This window comes from Cyprinus carpio, chromosome B8, assembly GCF_018340385.1.
Source record: "Cyprinus carpio isolate SPL01 chromosome B8, ASM1834038v1, whole genome shotgun sequence".
Lineage (NCBI taxonomy): Eukaryota > Metazoa > Chordata > Actinopteri > Cypriniformes > Cyprinidae > Cyprinus > Cyprinus carpio.
This window is the reverse complement of record NC_056604.1, coordinates 18727107-18754054: the sequence shown is the minus strand read 5'-3', so window position 1 is coordinate 18754054 and position 26948 is coordinate 18727107. Positions and strand designations below refer to the sequence as shown.

Sequence of the window (26948 nt, the reverse complement as noted above, 5' to 3'; positions counted from 1 at the left end):
CTTGATTTCATTTGTGAAAAGTGTGGAAAGTTTTATTTTATTTTATATTATTTTATATTAACAATCTAATCTGGTGAAAAACATCTATCTATCTATCTATCTATCTATCTATCTATCTATCTATCTATCTATCTATCTATCTACACTCACCCAAAGGATTATTAGGAACACCATACTAATACTTTCGCCTTCAGATAATTCTACTGGCAATTGATTTCACAAGGTGCTGAAAGCATTCTTTAGAAATGTTGGCCCATATTGATAGGATAGCATCTTGCCAGTGATGAAGATTTTGTGGGATGCACATCCAGGGCAACGAAAGCGCCTGTTCCACCACATCCCAAAGATGCTCTATTGGGTTGAGATCTGGTGACTGTGGGGGCCATTTAATACAGTGAACTCATTGTCATTTCAAGAACCAATTTGAAATGATTCGAGCTTTGTGACATGGGGCATTATCCTGCTGGAAGTAGCCATCAGAGGATGGGTACATGGAGGGTCATAAAGGGATGGACATGGTCATAAACAATGCTCAGGTAGGCTGTGGCATTTAACACAATGCCCAATTGGCACTAAAAAGAAAAGAGGCCTAAAGTGTGCCAAGGAAAACATTCCCACACCATTACACCACCCCCACAGCCTGCACAGTGGTAACAAGGCATGATGGATCCATGTTCTCATTCTGTTTACGCCAAATTCTGACTCTATCATCTGAATGTGTCTCAACAGAAATCGAGACTCATCAGACCAGGCAACATTTTTCCAGTCTTCAACTGTCCCAATTTTGGTGAGCTTGTGCAAATTGTAGCCTCTTTTTCCTATTTGTAGTGGAGATGAGTGGTACCCGGTGGGGTCTTCTGCTGTTGTAGCCCATCCACCTCAAGGTTGTGCGTGTTGTGGTTTCACAAAATGCTTTGCTGCATACCTCGGTTGTAACGAGTGGTTATTTCAGTCAAAGTTGCTCTTCTATCTGCTTGAATCAGTCAGCCCATTATCCTCTGACCTCTGCAATCAACAAGGCATTTTTCGCCCACAGGACTGCCGCATACTGGATTTTTTCCCTTTTCACACCATTCTTTGTAAACCCTAGAAATGGTTGTGTGTGAAAATCCCAGTAACTGAGCAGATTGTGAAATACTCAGACCGGCCGTCTGGCACCAACAACCATGCCACACTCAAAATTGCTTAAATCACCTTTCTTTCCCATTCTGACATTCAGTTTGGAGTTCAGGAGATTGTCTTGACCAGGACCACACCCCTAAATGCATTGAAGCAACTGCCATGTGATTGGTTGATTAGATAATTGCTTTAATGAGAAATTGAACAGGTGTTCCTAATAATCCTTTAGGTGAGTGTATCTATCTATCTATCTATCAACTACACTATCAGTAAGTGCGATTCAATTTTAGTAAATTTACCACATTATGTTTCAAGTGAAGGAACTACTACTAGAGTTACCAATATCTAATTATTTATTAGTGTTTGTGTATAGTACGTCTCTGTAGTTTGTTTAATGTGCATTTTACCTGATCTGTGAATGTAGTGAATGTGTTGAAATAGTGTTAGCTCATGCAGTGAACTTTCAGCATCTCCTGTGTAAACATGCATAATTAGATGCAGGCTTAGGCAAAAGCCATAACTGCCAAAACGTCAGCTGGCAAAGAGAGCGAGCAAAAGAGAGAGAGACAGAGACAGACAGAGCGAGAGACAAAGGAAGAGCCCGAAATTGTGTGTTGACAGGCGGGGATGTTTGTTGGGGGGGGGTGTTTCGGTGAGAGAAACAGAGGACAGTGACTAAAAGCCAATTAATTAGCGAGAGCGGTGATGTGTGTCAGCTGCCTGTTGACATCAGCCCAGATCTCTGTTCACAGCTCTACTAATGCCCTCCTCTCTCCCCTTCGCTTCTCAACATCTCCCTCCATTTCTCTTCCACTCATTGACATCTCAGCTCTTTGCTTTAGAACTCTCTCACATGTTCAGCTTGTTTACACAGAAACATAGAGAAAGACACTGATGTGTAGTGTACATACAACCTTGCTCAAACAGAATCATTCCTCCTGGTACACAGCTCTTTCACAGGCCTTTGTGAGAGCAAACCATGCTCCGTATCAACTTTTTTTTAATGTAAGATTGGGCATGGCCATTTCTAACTTGAATGTGTGAATTATAACGAATGATATGGCAAATTGAGATGTAATTTTGAATTCAGATGTAGTTATTTGGATTTATTGTTCACAATAGAATTCTTGTTTTTGTTTGCTTTGTTTAGGCAACCTGCGTATTATTTTCTGACCTGAATGTGTGACATGTCGTAATAACGAATGTCCTCAAAGATAAGAATTTCCCAGGTGCACTTGAAGGCTTTCAATTTGACTGCATTAAATCAAAAGCTACGAGAATACTTTTTGTACGGAAAGACACGTGATGCAGCTGGCACAGAATAGCATACACTGTTTACACTCAGTGGATTCTCTCCAAAAGGGCACTGGGTGACACGGAGGAGACAAATTGTTGAATAAAGTCGTTATTTTTTTTTATTTTTTTTTGCGTACAAAAAGTATTCTCATAGTTTCCTAAAATTACTGTTGAACCCCTGATGCCACATGGATTATTTTACCAATCTCCTTGCTATGTTTCTGGACCTTGATCGTGGTAATTACATTGTTGTCTATGGAAGGGTCAGAGAGCTCTCAGAATTCATCAAAAATATCTTAATTTGTATTCAGAAGATGAATGGAGGTTTTATGGGATTAGAACAACCTATGAAGTAGCTCCATCTCTGTCGACCACATTACAGTTCCGTATCAGTTAGCCAAATTATCTCAGTTATTTCAAATGTTCTACAAAGACATCGATCAAGCAAATAAATATGACTTAGAATAAAAATGTCATTTTCCATGTTTTTCCAATGAAATGACATTTTATTGTCTATTATTAATATGACAGAATTTAATTTAATAATTTAATTTGATTTCATTTTTGTAGCAGGGACAGTATGAATAACTAGTTGAATATCTGATAATTCATACCAGTGGAGCACTGGAAACGATTTATAGCTTTTGTGCCCATGAGCAATCTTGTCTTGTCACATCTACATGTAGATTCTGTGAAGGAACATCCTTCCTGCCTCAGGCACTCTTTAAGTGCTATTGGACCTGCTAGATCGAGCAAAGCGCCCCCTTTGAATTTCACCTCCAAAAATCACTGTGATGCCAAACCCTGCCTGGAATTAAAACACGGTAAACAGAGCGAGACTTTGCCCATTTTCTCTCTACCTGTCAGAATGAGAAAAATGGCCTATGGCAAACTATTCATCTTTCAATTGAGTGGGACCGGAAGAAAAATCTGAGTTTCAGCAATGGGGTGAATCTGTGATGCGCATCTGACAAGTTTCTGAATTGCTAGAGAATGGTGAAGTTTGACAATGTTTCCCCTCAGGCAGTCTCTAATTATAAACTTCCTGCTTGGGTAATGCACTAATTATCATTTTTACAATAAATTAAGCATTGCTCTACTGGCTCAGCACGTACAGATACACACACATACGCAAACACATGCAGTGTAAATAGTGACATGCAGTTTTTAAACTTCCTGCTTGGGTATGTTAATTATGAGCCCATCAAGATCTCTGGAGAGTATTCTGCACTCAGGTGAAAAACTCTGCAATGCAGTGTGTGTGTGTGTGTGTGTGTGTGTGTGTGTGTGTGTGTGTGTGTGTGTGTGTGTGTGTGTGTGTGTGTGTGTGTGTGTGCAATTAGCCAAACAAAGGTACAAATGTCAACTAATTTATTTCTTGTCGTTTGTTTATTCTATAGCTGTTCATAGCTTGCCTATTGTCCACTAGTCCAATCAAATGTTAATTAAATGCAAAGTGGCAGTTAGCATACAATATTCCTATGTGTAAATATGTTGCCATGTTTCACTACAATATGTATGACTAAAATAAATGAGTAAAGTGTGTAATTGATGCTCTGTAAATGCAGCTTTGTTAGTGGTGAGATCTAAATATTTACAAAGCAACATGCTGAGTATTTTATTTCATTCACACAGCTGCTTCTTTTATTTTCTGCATGGTGACTTGCTAAGACACCTCCATTTCTTTCTTAGCTTATCTTTTTATGGGAAAAAGTAGACTTTTTATATATGGAATTTAAAATAGAACATATTGTAACGTTTTCAACACTCACTTACATGTTAATTGCAATTAAATGAAAATGTATCATCGTTTACATTTATTTTAAATGCAGTAGCTGAAGTTTACAGTGCTTAAGAAGAACTTAGGTACAGGTACATCATTTTGTTATTAATTCTATAGTCTTTAGTACAAATGCATGTTCAAAACAATTAAGTGAGGGTAGGTTTTTTTCAATGTTGTTTTTGTGTCTTATATACATTTTATTTTTAATGTACAATGTAATATATAACACTAAAACTACTCGAATGCATAAAATCTGACTTACGTTTAAATTTGCACAGGACGATATGATGCAGGGCTCCTCCCCAGGTTCCATAGTTGTTTTAGGGACGTTGGCAGTGGGCTCAAGGTCAGGTTTCACTGAGCCTGTACTAGGCTGAGGATCAGGCTTGGGTAGCGACCCATAGCCGAAGGCCTGGATAGCATCTCCTGTAGGAAAAGAAAAGGAAAAACACATTGATTCAAAGCACATTTTCATAAGAGAATGTTTCCGCAGGAAGTCAGAAAGTCAGGGACTGTAACTCGCCAGATCCCTTGAGAAGAAAAGTAATGTGTGTCGTCTTCTCCAAGTTTGTTAAGAATGAGGCATAGCTAACTGTATTTGGGGGGTCAGCAGTTCAGCTAAATGCTAATTCTGCAACACTTGCTGATTTTGAATCAGTTAATTGCTAGAAAAACAAAACAAGACACACACACACACACACACACACACACACACACACAAACACTATCTTAAAATGATGTGAGCTGGCTTGCGGTCTACTGCGTCCATGAGCTTGTATATAAAACACAAGTTCACTAACAGGCATTTACCAACACCATAAGAATAATGCTGCTAATGTGAAGTAGACTATTGATTTCAAAAGAGTTTCATATTAGTATGTTGCTGACATCAAACCCAAGGACATTAATTGTGTCTGCCAGTTTATTATGGGATTATCATGTTCTCAGTATGGATATGTTGGTGTTTGATGCTACCTTACAATTCACCTAAATTGAGGTATTGTTGATTTTTGCAACAACTGTCACATCAAAAGCATGCCTACAATTCCTTAAAATGCAGTCTACGAAAGCGGCTCGCTAGGTTTGGTTAGAGAGCCATGATCTACATGAAATCCATGCAAATTATACTGTACCCATGCTTGTTTTGACTCGAGAAGTCTCTCTCAGCCTATCTCACAGTGGGATATCGGATGAACTGTCTCCTGAGCTAATGCCCGAAGCTCTGTAGCTTATTATCTTATGTTTTCATTTTTCCGCTTTGTTATTTATTTCACTCTCTGGAAGATATTCCTGCCAAGCAATCAAACATGTTGAATCAATTTCTTCATCTTAGATTCTCTTTTATTTGCCTCCTGTTAATAATAATTTTATCTGCCCATATCTAATAATGCATTTAAATATATATATATATATATATATATATATATATATATATATATATATATATATATATATATATATATGTGGGCCATTTTCCATGTACAGAAATACTTTCCATGGGCCATTTTTGGGCCATTTTCCATGTACAGAAATACTTTCAAATTGAAACGTCTAGTCACTGTTTTGGAGAACACTAGCATACATACAGTATTATACATTACAAATATGTAAATCTAGATGAATGAATTAATTAATTAATTAGATTATCATTTCAAAATAAGCCATAAAATTCTGTTTAAATGACTTTACAGACACATTATCACTATGAAATGCCAAAAAAGGAGTCCTGTTGCAGCACATGATAACAAGTCATGCTGGAAGCCTTATTTAGCCTCAGCCTACATGTTTACTTTCTGCCAACAAGCATGACATTAGTTACAAAACAACCAGACATTTATGATTCTAGAGGTGGGTAGAGCTTCCACACATGGAATGAATTTTGTAATGGAAAGTAAACACAAAACATAGCATGTTTCAAACACTGTCACCGTAGCTGCAGCATTCACGTTTAAGAAACCTATTTCTAAACAACCGCATGCTCATGTAAGTACCGCATCCTCAATTACTTATCAAAAAGCTGAGTATAAATTCTGAATTGAATGAGAAAGCTGGAAGCTAAGCGATGACTGAAGCTGCAGGGACAGACTTTACAGAAGAAAAGCTTTAATAACAAAAGAAGAAAGACTTACGGAGACAGGTGTTTTCTCTGAAGTCCTGTAGAAATTTCTCACACTCTTCCTCCTGATTGCCGCTGCCTCTGCAGGTACACCAGGGGGAGATGGTGAAGTTTGAGTGACCTGAGTCCATGTAGTTTGGAGTCATATCTGTACCTATAGGCAGAACAAATCCAACAAAACAAGTCATTCTAGGTTACCGAATAATGTGTATCAGAGAAAAATGATTAAATGAACATGAATATCAGAATTACTTTTCCGGGGTAAAATTTAGAATATTTTATATGTCTTTTTGTTATTGACATTTTTTTGTCTATTTTTTATTGATGAATGGATGAGTCAAAAAACAAATATTTGTTCAGTTTCATTATATTTGAAGTTCTTAATGTTTACTAAAGATGGTGCACAAAAGTTTGATAAAATATTAATAGTACTTTTCTCATGTTCTATTGACAATGACTTACATTTTCTAATATTATGCAATACAATACCGTTCAAAAGTCAGTAAAATTAATTTAATATTTTTTAAAGCAGTCTCTTATGCTCACCAAAGCTGCATTTGTTTGATCAAAAGTACTGCAATATTGTGGAGACAATAATACTTGTAAAATTTTAAATAACTGTTTTCTATTTTAATATATTTTAAAATGTAATTTATTCCAGTGATGTAAAGTTGTTCACAGTTGTTCTATCAATGTTGAAAACAGTTGTGCTGCTTAATATTTATTTATTTATATATATATATATATATATATATATATATATATTTTTGAGGAAACCATGATACATTTCTTTCAGAATTCTTTAATGAATGAAAAGTTCAAAAGAACAGTATTCATTTGAAATAGAATGAATGGAAACAAGTCTTTACTTTCACTTTTGATCAGTTTAATGCATCTTTGATGAATAAAAGTATTCATTCCTTTCCAAAATATAAAATAAAATAAAATAATCTCATAATCCCCAACATTTTCAATGATAGTTTATGTGTAGTAGTAGTAATAATAATAATAATTTTAAAATTATCTATCTATCTATCTATTAATAAATATTAGATATAGCTCACCAATGAGTCTGGTGTAAGATGTGAGGCAGGCCTGATAGTCATCGTTGAGGCAGCTGCTGATGGAGTGAGGGGTCATCTGACAGTTTGTGTGGAAATCAGCCAGTCGTGACCTTGGCACAAAAACACAACAGCAGCATGCCAACATGAAACTACCTTCCATGAAAAACAAAGTGCAGTCAGTCTATAGTTTTGCCTAGGGGTGAAAAATTAGGGAAAGTTTGTGCGTATGTGTTTATGCCTGAAGAGGCCAGCTGCAATCCACAAAGGACAGAGTTAGAGTCTGTGCATGTTCAGGGGCATCTTCAGCTTCACACATCATTGCTTTTTCTTCAAGATAAGGCGAAATCATGACCATTTCTCTCTCTTTTGCTGTCTTTCATTATTTCGCTTTCTTTTTTCCCCTGTCCATTAGTTAGTCATCGTTGCTGACCGTGACCGCAGCATGTTTGTGGTTCAGAGGCATCTTGAGGGTCAGGCAGATGACAGGACATCCTCTCTGTAGCATGAGAGAGCACAAGAGCTTCCACAAATACTTCAACTGTCTTCTCATAGCTTAGCCTTCCAATCTCTATATGTTAAAGGCAAAAAATAAACCACTGACAATTTGTTGTTGCAGAGAATTTTAAACATTGTCAGAAAAGTTTACAGATGCCATTGATGTGCAGTATTTCTGTCCGACTCCTATACAGGAGATCTGGGAGGGCTTAACAATTGAAAAGAAAAAGAGGTTGTTTTGTGTCCTTAACATTTACATTCATTTCTTTTCTGTTTGGTTGCTTATCTGAACAGTTTATAACAGGACTGTGCATGATCTCATTAGTAGTCATACTGTAGGTATTGTTTGTTCCAGTGCACAAACATTTCCATACGTTTGCCTAGAGACTAACGCATATATTATAACATATAGACAGCTTCTAAAACAACATTTTATGTATGAGTGACTTTAGAGATTTCCAGATGTTTATAAAGCATTTTAGGTTAATAGAATATTGAATTCATGGAATTAATAGGTTTATTTTATTGTGTTTCATTAATATGATTAATGAGTAACGATTAATTATTAATGAAATTGCATAAATGATTTAACAGCCTTGCAACTGCATCATTCATATTAAGGTTGCACTACAGAAGAATGGTTTCTCAAGCAGCCCTACTATTAAAATCTGATTACAAAAGTTAGCTTGAATCAAAGTATCATTATTGTATTTTTCTCCAGTCTTAAAAACTGCTCTTTCAAAAAACACTTGACAAACGTTGTTGTTCAAGTGCCCTTTGCTGCACTCTTAAGTTTGAGTCAGACAGAAAGTACAGTTAGAAGTGGGTCTCTGTGGAATGTACTACTAAACACAGAGTAGGTACCAGTGGCATCCGGTGTGCATTTAACTCATACACCCTCCCTCCTTTGTAAATGCACCTTTTAATTAGCATACAGCTAAAGACCCTGCTGCGATTTAAATGTCTAATTACATCTGTTCATGCTGCTGGAATCAAATGGAGAAGTGCAAAAAATATTGATGTACCAGTTGGGTTCCCAACATGATATAAAAACTTGAAAGAATAGGGGCTGGAAGTCATAAAACTTCACAAAACTTTCCAAGCTCCTTTTCTTACTTTTTTAACTATTGCGCAATCTAGTAAACTGGTGAGATGTTTTATATCCTGTAATACATGTCTAATGAAATATATACTTGACACAATTTTGGCAAAAGCAAAGTTTATTCCAATGCATTCACTTATAAATAATGCAAAAGCCCATTTCCTACTTATATTACTGCAAGGGTTTCTGTGAAAAATCAAGGCTTACTCTTTGCTCTGAGAAAATAGAAAACAAAAACAGTGCTACAGTCTGTTGTGAATGAACGTGTAAGTTTAAACACATTGCTCAGCAGTGATGTGTGTTGTTAAACTTCTGAAATTCAATGGCAAAGTTCCCTCTCAGTGTTTGTTTTATCTTCAGTCCAATGTAAATTAATTTACCAGTTACATTTGATATTTTACATGGTACATGGGCCACTATTTACACTACACTCTCAGAAAAAAAAGGTGTAGCTGTCACACACTAATGTGTACCCATAAGGTATAAAAGCTAGAAGATACATTTTTGGACCTTATTTACTCCTAAATGCTACCTATTAGTCCCTTAATATTAGTACCCAAATAACTGTATATATTAGTAGTACATTTTGAAAGCTTTCCACACCAGTGACAATTGTAATTTTTCTTTTGAGAGTGTACTACAACGAGCAATTAATATTAGAATATTATTACATATTTATATATTTTTATATAAAACCTGCAAAAATAGGGCACAATGTACTGTATTAATATGTAGCTGTAGGAATATTCCCTTTTTTAACAACAGATGTTGCATTTTACTTCTGTTGTGTTTCAGACATCATGGACAATCCATAAAAATTAATGGATTCTTCTTCATCTTCATCTTCCTCTTCTTATTTTACAGTGTAGCCAATCACAGCAATGGACTTTATGCCTGTGTTCCTCAGTAAGAAATCAATGTCCTCAAAGGAGGCAAAAGAGAAACAGTCTCCCTCTGAAACAGTGTTATTTTAGAGAAAAGAGTGGTTTATACATTATTTGATCTTTTACTTTTATTTTTGTATTGTTGATTATTTTCCCTCTATATGCTTCTTGGAAACAACAATCCTGTTCTTCTGCCACATCTTCTGATGCTCACAGGCATAATGACAAGTGACAGACACTGTTTTCCCCATGTGATCAGGAATTGAAATTGCTGCCTGTCTTAGACTCAATCAATAGTAATATCTCTTATTCCCTCACCTACAGCTACAACACTCTCAAACTGGACCTCCTTTAGTTTCTACTGCATTAAACAGCTAATGAAGCAAATAATGCTTGTCTTATTTGTTCTATGTCTTATTTGTTCTCTCTACATTACGGTATTAGCTGTAACCTCAGAGCACATTGCGCTTTTCCTTTTTGTGTCAGTGTAATGAGATTTTTTCCTCCTAATTTTACACAGACTTTTCTCCATCTTCCTTACTGGGGGTGTTTGGGGGGGTTGGGGGTAACTGAAATGTATCATATTAGCAGAGGAGATGCAAGTACCTACCAAACAGTTGTTTTTCATGGCAAAAGCGAGACAAGATAGACCAAGATAGAAAGGTTGTAGTTTTGTCTTTCAGGTGAGGACAATATAACTGCTATAATTTACTGCTCACTTGAAGTTTAGAAAAGGCTGTCTAGGATTGTTTGGGCAGAAAGTGCTCTGGCATCAAGATAAAGCACATTTCAGTTCTCGCTAGGACTCCTCTGTTATACCTGAGTGGACCACTCACTGCTCAAATTACAGCCTGTCTGCCTTTGACGGGTTAGAAAGGTCCTTTTAGATTCTGTATTCTCTGAGAAAACCCCAAAATGAGCACTGCTAACAGTTCTTTCATTAAAAAAATAGAAAAAAAAATTAAAAGATGCTTAAAATACTGTAATTTGGTCAGTTTTTGTGATAATGAATTTCGACCCAGTGCTCTTCAGGCAAATGGGTAATTAATATCTTTTTAACAGTAATTTTGGTTGCTATGGACAGCCCTAAATAGAGGCTTTAGCATTTATCTTAGAATTCAGTGTGTACAATTGTGGAATTGAATGGTGTGGAATTGTGTGGAATTAATTGGAGCAGTAGTTTGTAATTATTTTTCATTTCTAGAATATGTATGTCTATTCACTTTACTCTTGTGCGCTTGATGGACCTTTGTTGGACAGCATACTGTATTTAACATGAATGCAAATGAGGTTGTGAAGGACAGACATAAATTCACACACTGTCCAGTGTTTTGGACCCCTTTGACTTTTATTGTATAGATAAAAACAGTTGAAACATACCTGAAAATATCTAGCAGCAGTACATCCTATTGAACAGACTGCACGTACTGCATGTTTATCCCTATAGGGTCAAATGGTTCTTGTTTATCTAACAGTGGGAAGAAATTCCGTAATCTGATCGCACAGAGGCCAGGTTTTCTTCAAACTTTTTGAAGTTGTTTTGCGAATAAAGATTAAAATCTGCTTTCATTGCACATGGAGCGCCTGAAGCTATGCCTCTCAATTGGCAAATGATGGAGTCACCCTGTACTTGAGAATGAAAGAGCTCTCCCAATGCTGGCTTGAAGGACAAAGAGCTGAGCCACTTTGAGACTAATGATTGACACTGACAAACAAAAGAGCCCTGCACCTTTCGCCAAGAAAGCAATTGAAATGGTCCAATCTCTACTGAATTTCAGACTTATCGATGTCGAGGGCCATTACTGGGCCTTATTATGTTAGATCCATCTTCCAGCAGCTAGGGGGGCATGTTCAGATTTATTGATTCACCCCAGAGAGAAACATTTCTCATCATATATTGAATATAGTAAACTTGAAATATTTAACTTAAAAGGAGACAGTGCTGCTTTTGCAGTCTAGATGAGTGCAGGCTTAAGAAACTGTAGAGAAGACAGCATGTTTAATTTAACACAAATGAAACGAGGCTATGGGGGATAGAAGTGTCGATTGTTTCTTTTTGATTGTCGATTGTTTATTTTTTTGTTCAGTGTTGGGGAAAGTTACTTTTAAAAGTAATGCATTACAATATTGCATTACTCAGTTACTTTTTATGGAAAGTAATGTGTTATGTTAATTTTGGGTTACTTTTTAAAATCTGGGCAGGGCTTGTTTGTTTGTTTTTAATATAAAAAGTTGTTTATTTAGTATTATTTATTTATTTTTTTACAAGTGTAAAAGCTCTTTAACAATAAAAGTAAAATTAATACACCACAGGCTTAAGGAAATGTAAATTCACTTCTGTACAGTAGAGGGCGCAGCTCAAACAAATTGCATGAAGAATATGACACAGGAGAAGAAAGTTCAATACTACTCAGCAATATAACAAATGAAACACAAAAGTGTGATTTTTGCTTAATATGGTTGAACTGGATCATCGAAGGTCAGTAGCAAAGACATTGGTTAATAAAATGGAATTAAATACACAAACGATATTTGTCTTATTTAACATTTAACTGTTGCGGGTTTGTATAATATTCTGAGTTTTCATTCGACTGTTTTGATTCATTCGGAGGAATACTGAATTTTTGTGCAGGTGAGATGAGTAAATACTAGGGGTGTAACGATACACGTATTGGTATTGAACCATTTGGTACGAGGCTTTCGGTTCTGTATGCATTACAAACCAAATGATTTGTTGGACTAATCCTATTACATTTGGAAAATAAAAGAGCTTAAAGTGTGTGAAATATAATGTTCTCAGTGCCACTGCGCTCAACAAGGCAGCCCAAATGACATAACAGGCAATATGGTGTATGCAGCGCGATTGAGTTAACTTTCTGGTGTGGTTGGGGAGATGAGGATCTTGTATCAACGCATAGCCAGAGATATTGTCAAAAACATAAATTATTGGCAGTATTAAGAGGATTTGGCATTTTCAATTAATGTAGCCCTGTTACATTCTCATGTTTATTAGGCCTATTATTATTACAAAGTTACTTTTTTATTACATTTTATTATTAAATTAAAATTACAATAAATTTGCCCCGCAATATTACCGCATAACTGACGTGCTGCGAGGATAATAAAAGATTAGGCTATTTACTACTCGATTAAAATGTTTTAAAAAAGGTATTTTAAAACAGGTTTATTATACAATTAATTATTGGCCTATAATTAAAATATTAACACTGCAGTCATCAATAAACATCTATGAAATAAAAAGCAATGACTTTCAAAAACAACCTATGTTGTATGTTTCTTAGCTTTTTTATTTTTTTATTTTTTTTCTCCACTATAAGAGAAATATTAAGGGCATAAATTAAAATAGTTAGCTATATACCGTTATCAGCATATTTTGAAGTAGATTCATCTCACGTTGTCTCTGAGAGAATATGTGGTGTCAGATGCTGAAAGCTCCGTAATTACTGTCATTCCGCTTTTATTTTCACTTTCTAGTGATATCCATTGGCTCACCTTCATGGTTTAAATCATAAATATTTCCAACATTGCAACGAAAGCAATTGCCTAACCATCCACCCCCACTCCCCCATATCGAAAACGTACCGAACCGTGACACCATTGTGTCGTATCCAACCGAACCATGAATTTTGTGAACCGTTACACCCCTAGTAAATACATGTTCATATTAAGTCTAGAACTACAGTAAGCATCATGTTCACACAGCGCACACAACACCTCTGCACTTACTCCCAATTTCTCTCAGCATGGCAACATGAGAGCTGCCTGTCAAGCCATGGGAAACAAAGTAACTGGCGTTACTTATTTGAAAAAGTAACTCAGATATTTCCTTTTAAATTAAAATATATTGTGTTACTTTTCTAGTTACTTAAAAAAGTAATCGGATTACATAACTTGCATTACTTGTAATGCGTTACCCCCAACACTGATTATGAAGAATGATTCAGCCTTTTCTGTCCATAGCACAATTACAAGTGAAATCGTTTGAAAATACTTCAACATGACAATAAAATTAACCACTGCACATCTCTGAGCAACACAGAGTTTCTGAACGAATCAGTTGAGTGAATATTGCATCAGCTCACTCATAAAGACAGTGGCTGTGTCTGAAATTGCATGCTCTCCTATACCTCCTACTAAACAGATGGCCATTATATTCTATTCTATTCTATTCTATTCTATTCTATTCTATTCTACTAAAAGCCAAAAAACTTTGCAACAAAACTGCTTTAAAATTCAGGTTTTAACTCTACCAAAGACATCCCTGCCACTAATACATTGCTTTACTTAATCCTTTCTCTCTCCATATGAATTCCTGACTCTTACAAATATCTTGCTCATCCTAGTCAGTGTTATGTTAGAGCAGAGAATTGGGTCAGGGTACCTGTGTTAAAATCGATCTGTTCTTTGCCTTCTCCCTGTGAGAGACTATCCAAATCTCTCAGACAAATCAGATGCGGTGGAGGAAAAACAACAGTGGAGAGAGTGGAGAGTGGAGACTTAAAACATTTTGATATGTCGCATTGATCCAGCTTCACATCTATGCATGAAAGAGCTTCTGAGCTGAACAAGCCAAATTATTTGATGCTCAAGTGCCTCCTTTGTCTTTTGCGTCTTTTATGGGACTTCTTACTCATCTGTTGTGATACTTTAACACAACATTAATGCCAAAGCAGAGGTTTTAGTTAAATAATTCAGGTATTCCCTTCTTAATTAATGAAGGATGATTTTTAAATGGTCCATAGTTCTGGACATGTCTATTTTGGTCAGTCACTCTTGATATTCATGATAGCATAGACATTTTTCATGGTTTGTCTATTCTTACTCCATTATTCTATGTTTACACCAAATCACTTGCTTCTGTCACTAAATGTGCTCTGTTCCAAAACCTAGTGAGCTGCCTAGAGAGGCATTTCATTATTGCAATGCTTTCAACACAAAGTCTGTTCTAGTCATCTAGCCTACGGTAGATACCTAATTTTGGAATTTTAGAATTTAAAATTTTAGCGAACCATCACACACATCTTTTGTGGAAACAATCCCAAAATGCCAATAACTATAAAGTTTGAACAATTGTTCTAATTCTGTGGAGAACAGTAAAGTCTACAGAGGAACAATGTCAATAATATGACTTTTAGAAAGAACAATTCTATCACTTTTTCTAGTTGATAAACAATAAAAATATTAAGTCTATCCGAATCTGTCAGAATTTAAAACACATGAGGAATTAAAGTGTCAGACATAATGTCTCAGTTACGTACGTAACCCTCGTTCCCTGATGGAGGGAATGGAGATGTTATGTCGTGAAGACATAGGGGGTTAACTTGAGACCACCAATCCGCTCTTACTTTAAGAGAAAACGGTTTTTGAAATTTGGCTATAGAATTTTGCATGCCTGAGCCACACCCAGTGCATACGGGTATAAATAGGCGACAAGTGTATCCACTCATTCAGGTTTTACACTGAGGAGCCGAGAACGTGTCCCTGGCAACCAGCGATGCTTCGAGGTTGTGGCATGGGGACTTGATGTCTTCGTTCCATCCATCAGGGAACGAGGGTTATATACATTACCAAGACATTCCCTATCTGTCAGTCACTTCGAGTTATGTCATGAAGATATGGGAATCCATGGAAAGCATCACAACCTGAACCCCGTCACAACCCTGTGCCATTGTAAATGTTGACAAGCAGCTGCGTGTCAGACAAATGCTACGCAAAGGCTGTAACCTTCCAAATGCCCCTGCGCAAATTCGCTGACCTTCCTGAAACCAAATGGCAGAACAGAAAGGAAATGAAACAAAGGATTCTCCGCCCGGCCCTCCCCCTCGCCCTTGGTGACAAACAGGCTGAGGCGTGGCCTGCTGTGGAGCGGTGGCAGCTGGAGGATCACACCGGGGCAAGATGTCCTGGATGGCCTCAGTCTGTCTCTGCACTGCCGAGAACTGCTTGGTAATGTCCTCGACAGTGTCGCCGAATAGGCCAACCTGCAAGATGGGAGCGTCAAGAAAGCGGACTTTGTCAACATCTCTCATCTCAGTGAGACTGAGCTAAAGATGGTGCTCTTGAGCCACAAGTGTGGACATCGCCTTCCAGAGGGACCATGCCGTGACTTTCATCACATGAAGGGCGAAGTCAGTCGCCGTGTGCAGTTCCTGCATCAACCCCATGTTGGATCTACCCTCGTGCATTTGTTTGAGTGCCTTGGCTTGGTGGACCTGCAGGATAGCCATAGCATGCAGGGCAGAGGCCTGCAGCACTGTAAGCTTTGGCGGTGAGAGCCACTGTCAGCTTACAGGCTTTGGATGGGAGACGAGGACGATTCCTCCAAGTGGAGGCGTTTGGGGGCACAGGTATGTCAACATACCCCCTAGCTGCCCTGCCATCGAGGGTAGTGAGGACAGAGGAGACAGACGAGCAGCTTCTGGCCAATTCCATGGCATCCGCAACACCCAAGGGGTGCAGCCCCACCATATCTTCATCCTTGGAGGACGATAGCCCATCCTCCGATGCTGTGATCAACATCCTATCCCTCGGTGGAGCACCGAGTGATACTGGGACCGTCACAAGGCGAGTCGTCACAGTGGAGAAGCTGTCACTGTAATCCTCAGATCTCCCTGAGCTCTAGCTGGCAGTTTTTTGATTGTGACAGAGAAACCGGATGGGTCATCCCCGTGTGGAGAGAGAGGCGAGATCGCAGTGAAGCCATGCTCATATGCTCACAGTGAATGCATGAGTCATCCACGAACGCAGCTTTAGCGTGTTGGATGCCCAGACACTGAAGACAACGATCGCGTCCGTCGACAGAAGACAGGTAATGACTGCAACCAAGAGAACATGGATGGAACGGCATCTTTAAAAAGACACGAGCCATTCATGATGAGAAACTGTTATTTTAGTTGAAGCACACTGCAAGGGGAATTGCTGATTCAACAGGGACACCGCTATTTGTGTCGTAACGCCAAACAGGAACAGCTTCTTTCTTCCAGTCAGAACAAAAAGGCTTTGTGAAGAAGAAATCATTCACCCTCTCGGCTCCGAAGTAAAAATCTGAATGAGTGGATGCACCTGTCGCCTATTTAATTAGCAAAATCCACTAGCCAAATTTATTTAGCATTTTCTCTAAAAGTCAGAGCGGATTGGGGCTCTCAAGTAAACCCCCTATGTCGTCACGACATAACTTGACCTTGAAGTGATCAACAGATAGGGAACTGCACCGCATGCTTCAACTACTTTAACTTTATTTATATAACTACAATAGCTGACCAATGTGCTGTCAGTCAAAATTTCAGCCATAAGACCAGCAACCACTCAATAAAACAGCTATGATTAAAATTCAGATAAAATAAGTATAAATATATATAATTCTTTATAGTAATAAACAGAATGTCTGTCATCTGTCTAGAATATAATGCTGTTCGTTTAGCAACATGCTAACATAAAACTCTACTTAAATTGCGAGTTGAGTTGCCTAGATAGAGCAAATTCTTCACTTATTGGGTTCCATGATGGAAGATTAATGCTGCCTCCTAAGACAACCTTTGTAGCCAATAAGGTAGATTGGCACGTTATGGAACAGATATATGATGTTTCTTATTATACTTATAACAATGTTAACTAATGTCAGTCCCTTTGTCTCGTATGACCATTTCATTTTTCTTATTTGTAACCACTTAAGCATTTCAGACAAGATATAAACATGCCAAACAAACTCAACCTCGTCAAGGAAGCTTCTCCTTCTCCCAAGGCCTTACATTCTCACTGTATCTCCATCTTAGTTAAAAGTATGCAGTAGTAGCCCCCACGTGTGTAAAATCCCTGCATTATCACAGGCGAACTGGTTTTGTGGAGCACATCATGACAACAGCTGAATCATGTTGCTTATACAACAGAATTGCCACCAGATCCTTCAATGACACTATTTTAATTCAGTTCCTTGTCCAGACTTTTATTATTCTGTGAGTAGTTTAATGCAACTCACTTCTCGCCAACAAAACTGCATTCACTACACGATCCATCAAGTGCATCTAAAACCCTTGACTTTCTTTGACTTAATAACCTCCAGTTATTTTCACATTACATCTTTACTCAAGTTTCTTTTCTGGCAGCTGCTGCCAGAATCATATTTAAGACACTGTTTTTGTCCATTAGCCCATGTTTGCAGTCACTGGCCTGGTGCCCTTCTACCTGCAATCCATTACCTAACTGTAGACCATACTCAGACTGATGTGACTGGCTACATCCAATTTGGTCATCTAGGTTTCCTATCACTCCACATAAAAGCCATTTTCACTTGACCAGGTCAAAAAATCTTTCCATACTTCAGCAGAATGCACTGTGATGTGCTTAGTACATATATAAATCAGTAGAAAAAGCCAGAGAAATGTTGATTATGCATCATGGTGCTCATGTGAATGGCGGCGGACTGACCCGGAAGATAAAAAAATGCTTAATGAAGTCGTTATTTTTGTTTTCTTTGCGCACAAAAAAAAGTATTCTCATAGCTTCATAAAATTAAGATTGAACCACTGATGCCACATGCACTATTTCAACAATGTCCTTAATATCTTTCTGGGCCTTGATCATGGTAGTTCCCTTGGTCAGAAAGCTCTCAGATTTCATAAAAAATATCTTAATTTGTGTTCCAAAGATGAACAATGACCTTATTGGTTTGGAACGACGTGAGGGTGAGCAATTAATGTAGAGCATCACATTTATGTTAAATGGGCTAAAATGGTCTCAAGAACTTTTGTTCTTTTATTCGGCTGTGCTGCGTCCCCACATTTATAAACACAAGAAAAACATTCTCTGTGAACAGTAGCTTACATAGACAATAGGCATCAAGGCACCTCTCTACAATTTGGCAAACAGCTCATTTATGCACTTTCTTGTGAGTCATTGTGGCATTTTAGAGTGTCAAGGTACAACACAGAAAATTGACTTTGAAAATGTGTTGATACCTCTGTTATTAACTTACCTCTTGCTGCAACATGCATATTTAAGCCTTTCTCTCACATCTGGCATTACTGCGCAAAGATAAATAAACTCAGCAGTGGGACAGACTGCTCATTTGGCATGTTACCCATATTTGGAAAAACACACCACATCCTACTGCACGAAAGCCTGTCAGATCCATATACTTCTCCAGCAGAACCCTGACCCGGCTCCTATTGTGGAGGGATCGATAGGTAACCCTGTCAGTCTATGCTTTATTTGCCTGGGCTGTATGCTCCAAACCACTCTTGACTGCTCCTATATTTGGCCTCCCACCAGTCCCCATCAAAACAGATAAACAACATTCCTGTACTATAAATCAGAGCTAAACATTTTTGTGTGTATTTAGGGGGTGACTCAAGCAAGTGCTTCAGTGCAAATGGTGCAAGATGAATATCCTTAAACTACATTCTTCATTCTAAAAAAAAAAAAAAATCACAATTGGCATCTGATTCGGCTTGTCATGACCATCAACACTGTAGCATCACAATAGACACAAATTCAAACATGAAATGAAAATGGCAGGCTTGAAATGCTCCCAATCACAACAGCAAAGAGCACAAGCTACAACAACAATCATCCTGAAAACAGACCTCTGAATCCTCAGAAGTGGAGACACTGAAACATTTGATTTGACGAAATGACTTAAGCAAAGATAAGCTAGTAAGATTGGTCTAGTTTGCCGGTTTTAGAGGGGTTTAGGGTACAAACCAATCTGCTAACACAGTAACAAAATTTGGTCTAAGAATGTTTTGTTAACATTCCCATTAATTCATGAAAACATCATTTCTAAATATTCTCTGAATGTTTAAATCATCTTTACAAAAATGTTCTAAAAACCTTTTTTGAATGTTAAAAGAAACATTTCATTTTATCATTTTGCAGACATTATGAAAACGTTACATTTGAATGTTTTCTGGACGTTCTTCAACTAGTATAATTTAAAAAATGTTAGTTGTACAAACAACTTAAATGTTTTTAAATTTTTTTTTTGCGTTAATATTTAACCTAATAACTTTGATCAAATGTTTTGTTAACATCATTGGAGGAATTTATGTTCATAACTATGATAGAACCTTGCCAGAATATATGCCAAAGTTCTGAGGTTGTTTAGACCAGTTCAAACCAGTTGAGACCAGCAGTTTTATTTTATTTTTTTTCTCTTAAGCAGAAACTATATGACTACTTTACAGATCATTTGGTCTAAAAATGTATAACCATTTTGCTACTTTAAAAATCTATTAAAAAGCTATCATCTATGACTTATACCTGAGGATAATAATGTTAACATTAATCACAAAATGACAGTGCAAACAATAAAAGAAATATGATCTCAGTGATTCTACCATATGCCATTCCATTAATACCTTATTCATCCAGCCTCTTATTAAAATCGAAAGGCCTGTTCACACTAAGAACAATGGCTATATTAGTGTTCCACACTGACGGATGACAACATAAGTTGCAGTTATGTTTTCTGCCACTTTAAATGCTCAAGCTCTTTAAAATCGGGTGGTTTTTCCTTAAATAAAACCATGCCAACTTGCATTGACTACTGCAGAGACTAACACTAAATAACACGGCATTGAGAATAAGTGGAATTGAGGCAGTATGTGAACATTAGAACTTTAGTAAACAAATCTTATCAGTAGTCATGCTGCTTATTCAATTTCAGGAAAATTAAATTTGCCATGAACTTTCACTCGGCTGAACTACTCAGAAATGAAACTCCAAATAAAGAATGGGTTTTGCTAAAAAGCCCAGTTATTCTGCTGTGGAAACCATTACATAAGATGGATAATACCAGGACTAGGATTTGGGCTAAAAAAACAAATGCATTAATTTGTTGTGTCATACTGACATAAATAGGGCATGGTTAGGGGCAGTCAACTCAAGCTCAACATGCTTTATGAAAGCAAGAGAAACAGACTCTCCCCAAAAAGAGAGGAGAGACATGTAATGTCATTTAAAATTGCTTGGTTGATTCTGATTTTTTATTTTATTTTAATTATTTATTTATTATATTTGTCCTATGTTAAATATACTGTATAAGCACTACTAAAATGGTAATTATAAAAACTGCTAAAACATTTTCTGTAAAAAAAAAAAAAAAAAAAACTTTTGGCATGTATATTGCAAGTTTTTGACAAAAAGTTTTAATAAACATACAGTGTACATAATTTTTCATTGAACAAATGTAGGAGTACATTATAAGTTAAGTTTCCTTCAGAGACATATGAGGAAGGGAATCAACTAAAATCCAGATTTGGCTTGTTCCGACGTAAATTAAGCACTGATAGAAGACAGAAAATGAGGGGAAAAGGAATGAAACCAGAAACCACATTCAAACTCATGTCACCCACACACACCATGTACATACATTTCTGATGCTCCTTGCCAAGGCCCAAAGCCACTGACCTCTAGTGACACTTTGAACAGGATGAGATACTGACGTGAATAAGGCTATTGAGATTGACTCAAACAGTGCTGAATCAGTGAGGTTGTGTAGCCTCCTGTGGCTCTAAATAGTCAAGCCCTATATGAGGCCGCAGTGTCATTCATTACCCAGTTCATCATGTATCCTCTGCTCAGACAATGGCATCCCTCACAGCTCAGACCGCAGCCGTGGCCAATGAGAGATGATGTGAGGCCAATTTCCACAGGCAATGGATTCAAGCTATGAGGCGGAGAACGGATATGGGGATTGTGGGAGATGGATGGGAAGGCAGGCTTATTGTTAGTTGGCCCGGGGTACAGTTGAAGCACTGTTATTAAGCTGACTGTGACATTCATGTTTAATAACGCCAATTCAAACAGCGATCTGTCATTCAAGATGGGTGAATTGATAAAAATGGGAAAAATTTGAAATTTTGTGTGAACACACACACACACACACACACACACAACACACACACACACAAATGGATAGGCTACACTGTAAAATATTATTGTGATTTTCCAGAATAGTCCTGGCTGCTAGTTGCTGTATTTGCACAGTATAGTTTTACAGACTAGGAAATGTGTGAGCAGTTCTGTCCCAAACAGTAAGTTGTTCATTTGATTTTCAGGAAATGCATGAAGTTATAAAACATTATTTTCTATCATGACAACTCTCTCAGAGAGTTTAGCATAGTAATATACATGGCAATGGTAATGTGGGTCTTGGCGGAATTATCTGCAATGCGGCAGCGGCAGAGCAAGGGACCAAAGCTTGCTACTGCCAATACATCCACAGACATGCTGCTGTGATCTTGAAGGAAATTCTGCTGCGCACATGTAAACATATGAAATAAACCCCATTATTTAACATACATGACATTTACCTCTGAGCATATCTATACAGGGTGGAGCTAGGAAGGTGGAGGGTTGCTGAAGTGCGCTGCAAAACTGCTACAGCAAGCACTAGCCAACTATTGAATATGAGAAGTGCGCTTATTTCTGCTGAGTGAAACGGAATGCGCCTCAACTGCGCCCATGCTGATATAGATGTGATCATATCAAATTTTTGACGGCCTGTGGTAATTAGTATGACCAGAAAATTGCATATTGTTTTATGCAATAAGACGACTTTGGATAAAGCAAATATTATTACATTTAAAAAAAATAGAATGATTGTATATAATGATATTTTTAAATGTAATTAACCATGATGGCAAAGCTCGAATTTTCAGGAGCATTTATTCAGGTCTCACGAGAATGAGGGTCCAGAGATAAATTGGCTTACTTTTCCCTTTTTTTTTGTTTTTATTGTTTTTGAAAACCATGCTACATAGTCATCTACGGGCTTGTGTTGATTAAATGTAGGAGAAGTCAAAAGGACCAGCAGTTATTTACAAATAAGGAAAATGTTTGTAACATGGTACTCGAGGGCAAAGCCGCATCTGACATATCTCTTGTCACAGGTAACAAGGCTATCAAAAAACGTAATTGAACAGTAGTATATATGTTTTTTATGGTTCCCAGTCAAATGGAACACTAATTACCACAATGGTGACTTTATTCTTTAATGGTGAAAAAGCAAACCCTGCGATTCATCTATCCTAAGCAGTCATCAGAGGGAAGAGATGCCTTTTCACCTACATTATCTGTCTTTCTATTTCACATAAACCACCCCCACAAAATATCACAAGTCCCTCCACCAGAAAAAGAAAAATTTATGTCCACCCTTTTGAAATCACAAAAATTTGGGAGACATATACTGCTTGTTCATCAGGTCAGAAACAGCTTCATTACCATAGCCTTTTTAAACATAGCACATTTATCCACACAAAAACCAAGTCCTCTAAAATTCCTCATTAATGCTCTTTCTCACAAACTTATATCTCTGATCCTCCTTCAAAGTCTTTCAACGCTTCAACGCAAAAACGCAGGAACATCGAAAACAGATGGTTCCAATAGGCACTTGCTACCCTCCCTTATTTAAAAAAACAAAAGAAACAGTGTTTTTTTTCCTATGAAATGATGCATGTTTTCCTTGCATGATTTTTTAAATTTTTCAATCATTTGAGGGAGTCTCTTTTAAAGCTCCGCATTATTTGGTATGCATATTTTTTCAAGAACCTACAGGCACTGCTAAAAATTCTACCAAAAGGGCCATTTAAAAAACCAAAATTTGTCAGAATTTGAAAAACATTAATGTTCAAATCGAATGAATAGTTTTTTTTTGAAATGCAATATTCGGGCCATCAGCTGTTTTTCCCCTATTCTATTTGCCCATACTGAAAAATTCAGATAACGCTCATCTACCCACATCTCCCCCGCAAGACATGGATTTAGCGTGGGAATTTTCATGGTACTGTACTAAAGCAAACCTCTTTTGCGCCACTTCTGTAATTTGTATATAAAATGCTACCCTTCAGGGTTTTGGGGTACAGGTTTTTTTTCCCCTTTTGGGGGTCCAGCACCAAAAGTTTAAAAAAAAACATTAAAAAAAAAATTATATAAAAAATTAGATCCAAAACTCAAAAGCATAAAAATTGTAAAATAACAAAAACACAAAATTTTATTATATAATAAAATTTATTTTAAAAAAAAATTTATATAATATATTTAAATTTTATATATATATATATATTATAATTTTTTGGTTTGTTGGTGTGGGGTTATATAATTTTATTTAAATTTTTTTATTTTTTATTTTTTGATACATGATGTTTGGAAACATATGCAAGCCTGTTTTTTGCCCCGGATAAATCTAATTTATACCTTAAATGTTCTTGTAATTATGAATTTAAACCTCAATTTCATAAAAAAAACCCCAACAAATAATATAACTTTTTGAGAAAATTTTTGTAAAAAAAAAAAATTGACTTTCACAATGTATAAAATTTGAATTAAAAATTAGAAAAATATTTGGAAAAATCGGATTTTATTCTTTGAAAAAAAAAGATTATTTAAATAATAAAAAATAATAAAAACCTTAATTGTGAAACCTTTATAACCAACGTAATGTTTTTTAAACAATGGCCCTCCAAAAAAAAATAAATATTAAAATTTAAATAGAAATAAAAAAATACACACATGACTTAAAAAAATTTGTGTTGGGGATTTCTTTTACAGATTGCAAGTACCAGGAATGGGCCGGGTAAGTGAGTGGAAAACTTTTGTTAAAAAAATGGTTTTGGGTGTTAAATCACAGGGGAAAAACCCTAAATGATGTCAATTTCGGTTCAGCCCAATTTAAACACTGTATTGTCAATTAAACAAAATCTCTTCGTTTAATAGAAGGTTTTTAAAATGCTGCAATTTTTTTTGGCAAAGGGTCAAGGCACAATGAAAATTTTGGAGGGAAAAAGAGGCTTTAATTTCAAAACAACATTAAATGCATTTTGTATAACCTTAAAATTAAATGAGAAAAATGAGTGCAAAGGTAGCTTAAGCAAAACATCAAATATAAACTTACATTCGATTGAAACAGGTATTCCATGTATTGTATATTTTTGGGGGTTGTAATGGTAAGGTCCAGAGAGTTAATGAAAGGTTGCGGGTTTTCAGCAAATAAGAGACAACACACGGACTCTGGACAATTGATTACTACTAAAGCCCCTGAGCAAAGCACTTAAAGAAACAGTTCATCAAAAAGACTTCCACGCACATATGGCTTTCTTTCGTCCTTAAAACCTAAGAGGGCAGTTGTTTTGCACATATATCTTGGACAATCTTTTTAATATCATGAAAGTGAATAAGGACTGGGGATGTCTCTAAAGTGTCTTTATTCCAAAATCTTCTATAAGTCAATACAGCTGTGTTATGTGAAAGAACAGAGGTTGATATTTTATAATAATCGTATTGTGGCGGTGTTGTTTCTTTTGAAGGTTAAGAAAAGAATCTGGAGCTTTCAAGCTCCAAAAAGAAAACAAAAGCACCAAATATAAAAAAGAACGCAAATTGTAAGCCATCTTATGAAGCCGTATGAAAAAAAAAAGATTTTCAGTGAATAAGGACTACTGGTAACACTTATATAATACTAAGATACTTATGATACTTATAATATATAATATCAAATATGGCACACAAGTTGTGCTAGACTGTAAAATATATTTCTGCATAAATACAACAAAGATATTGGTGTTACAAAAAAATACTATCCCAGGTTTTCTGCTTCAAATGTATTGCTTAGCATTTTGTAATTGTTTGTGAAATTCCTGAGATAAAATTGTAAATCATGTTCAGTGTACTTTTAAAATACATTTAAAATGTAAATGTAAACTTTTATGTTTCTATGTTGCTTTTATGTCTTTTTTAAGCTTAAAATTCATCTGTCCTCATTCATTGTAATTGCATGTAAAAGAGCAAATAGCATGTTCTCTTTTTGTGTTCTACAGAAGAAAGAACGTCATTCGGATTTGGAAGGATATTAAGTTAATTCAATGTGACATTGAAAATTCATTTTGGATGAACTATCAATATAACCCGAGATCCCAAGGGAATTTCTCTGTATAAGTTTGTAGTTGCTGTTTCCAATCGGGCGACATTGGTGGGAAAGCAGTGGTTATAAATAACGATTCAAGAGTTACAGATGTAGGGAACCTGTAACTTAATATGTTACGGCCTTCTTAAGATGAATCGCTTGTTTTGATAGCTATGGTAAGTGGTTTGAGATAAAAGCATATAGTAAATGAATAAACTGTCAATTTAATTAGGGGACTACCATGAAACAAAGCTTTCCTACCTGCAGTGCAATATCAAGACGGCAAGTGCTGCGCAGCTGAAGACAAGCTGGGCTTAGTCTTTGCTCCTGATAGGAGCAGGAGGGTGACAATGGTCTGGTCTCTTCCTGTCAGCACAGGCCTGGTTCCTTACAGGAGCAGAAGAGCAGCCCAGTGAAGCTGTATTATGAAGTCAGCGCAACACGGCTCAAAGAACGGACGACAAGGCCTTGTGGCAGCGCTTTCTGTTGCAGCTGTCCCGCGACTGGAGGCTGTGAGGGCTGTGGGCCCTGGGTCTGCGCACGGGGTGGCAGGTTGGAGATAGTTGGAGCGCTGGCGCTTGGCGTGTTCATCAGGGTGCAGCTTTGGTGGCGTCCAGACAGGGTTGCATGGCGGCTTGGATCTGCGCAGTGTGGATGGCATTTACTTGTGCCCGAAGTATGCTACGAGAGGAGCGCGGGAAACAGATAAGTATGATCGAACGCAAGGGTTGTTTGTGAGGATGGAATAAAGAAAGCGAGAGGGGAATGAGAGTGGGTGTCGCATAGGAAAAAAGCGGAACATGAGCATGCACTGTCCACATTACTCTCCTGACAGATGAATAGGAAAACTCCAGAACAACAATGAATTTTAGATCGATTTCCAAGTCAGTGGCGACTCTGAATACACACAACACACAAGAGTTGGTGCACGTTCGATTTATGATGACTTTCCATAAGCCGGAAAGAAGGTTTTTTTTTTAATTTATATGAGTGATGTGACTTATATTTACTGACTCTAACCATACACTACACTCTAACCATTTATCCATTTTTAATACTAAGAAAGGTTTATTCGCAGTGTGAATTGATGGGACAACTGGATGTCTATTATGGAGGGACTAGCTTGATCTTAACCTGACTACGCTTCATGTATTAACTGGCCCTTATAAT

General features: G+C 36.9%; 1 pseudogene; it reads right to left on the bottom strand.

Moving 5' to 3' along the window:
* Positions 1 to 26948, bottom strand: part of LOC109110710 — a 73400-nt pseudogene that overhangs the window by 8191 nt on the left and 38261 nt on the right.